Raw genomic sequence first — 1,829 nt, forward strand, 5'->3', positions numbered from 1 at the left:
TGGGGGGCACAAACAGAATAGATCCCGGAAATGTTCCAAACGACTTTTTTAACTTCATAATTACCAGACAATGTCAACTATTGAACAGCAGAGACACACAAAGTACTCTCAACGTTTACGCACAACATTGAAAAACAGACATCAATCTTCGGATACGCAACCTTTACATTTTGGTAGAAAAAAAGCTGAGTTCACATTTTGGTTCAGCTAAGTTTCTTCGATTAAAAAGCATATTCAAGGAAATTTCCGTCAAAAAATTTCCTGCTCAAGAATTTCCGTCGATTTTTTTCATTCAAAGAATCAAACATGCAGGAAAAAGAACAAATTTTGCAAATCGCGAGACTCGTCGCGTCGCAATATTATCCATCACAAAAACGCGTTTGAAGTGATATAAATTAATTGAACTCTACGCTATAAAACAGAATTTATATAGGAATACGACAAGTTACTGAATAGTTTTTTAATTGTTTCAAATTACACTACTTTCGTATCAGTTGAGGAATGGGAATGGTAACACTTGTTCATTCCAGCTACTTCTTGATTCCCTAAAACAAACAAATAAATAGGTACCAGCCAGTCAAGGAACATCGACGTAATCATTAAGTGAATTACTTGGAAACAGTTTTTGTCTCCCCACACGTGAAAGATGTTTTCTTCGTGAGTGAATAAATTTATTTTTGTCTTTGCCATTATAATAGTTGGATCTTTTCCGTTATGCTCCCCCAGTTAAAGAGCACGTGCCATTACATAGTAAATCATCATGTAAAAATATGGCACGTGCGTCTGGGGTAGGGGGGGGGGGGGGGGGTGCAAATAGTATGCACCCACTAAGCTGGGGGTGGGGCACAAAAGGAAATTATCCTAATAGTTTGTATAGCTTAATAAGAGGTGCCCCTATCTATCTATTAACATTTATATATACACCTTTATAAAGGTATCAATTATGAAGGCTCACGCAATAAACGGTGCGGCGGGGGTTGGGGGGGGGGGGGGGGGGGTTAAAGCTTGCATATATATAGAGGCGCGCAGACGAGCAATGTAAGGCATAAACCTCCCCACTCAAGCGATACGTTGTATAAGCATCTATATTTAGTATTTGAAGTCTTTAAAAATGAAGTTATTGATTATCGTCAGTAGTCCCACTTCTTATCAGATTATGCCAACCAATATCAATTCACATGTTTAGGGTTTTCCCATTAAAGCCCCCCATTGTGGCATAATTACCATGATTGGGGAGCTATAGGTTATATGAGTACTAAGCTGGGGGGTCTATAATGGGAAAGACCCAATGTTTATTATTTCGTTTTCACCAGCTTATGAAAATCAAAATTCAAATTGGAACAGAAAATTGTGGGATCTTTTCCATAAATTTTCCCAATCTTCAAAGCATATTATTTGCAAATATGAAGTGTATGTTGCATAGTAGAGACTAATTTACAGTTGGTGGTCGTAAAACACAAAGCGGGGACTGATGTACCGGTCACGTGACCATGGTGAGGATGTTACGCTTGGGGGTGACAATGGGAAAGAGTCGACACTACTAACCACAGCAATCTCGTGCAGCTTGTCCATGAGGTCAGGGAAGAGAGCTCTGACACTCTGGTCAATCAACATCTGCAAGTGACTAGTGGCCTCCATGTCAGACATGTGAAGACAGAACTTGTCTTGGATCTATCGCAACACAGCCCAATCAAAACAACCCAGAACATCACCAAAGCAAACGATTCTATGAATGTATCTATTCTGCTCTCTCACCAACCCCCCCCCCACCCCACCCCACAGATTAGTTGGCAGATAACTTTTACTCCCCCATGTGTACGTCATAATTT

At 39.9% G+C, this 1,829-nt stretch overlaps 1 long non-coding RNA gene across 1 annotated transcript; it reads right to left on the reverse strand.

The window, feature by feature from the left end:
• Window positions 1-379: 379 nt before the first annotated feature.
• On the reverse strand, window positions 380-1,673 carry LOC142358160 (uncharacterized). The gene is made up of 2 exons (XR_012761765.1): window positions 1,546-1,673; window positions 380-545 (listed from the first exon to the last, which is right to left on the reverse strand). It is a non-coding gene; the product is annotated as an uncharacterized LOC142358160 (long non-coding RNA).
• Between the last annotated feature and the right edge of the window lie 156 nt (window positions 1,674-1,829).

The sequence above is a fragment of the Convolutriloba macropyga genome, unplaced genomic scaffold, assembly GCF_964194025.1.
Source record: "Convolutriloba macropyga unplaced genomic scaffold, txConMacr16.3 SCAFFOLD_3800, whole genome shotgun sequence".
Classification (NCBI taxonomy): domain Eukaryota; kingdom Metazoa; phylum Xenacoelomorpha; order Acoela; family Convolutidae; genus Convolutriloba; species Convolutriloba macropyga.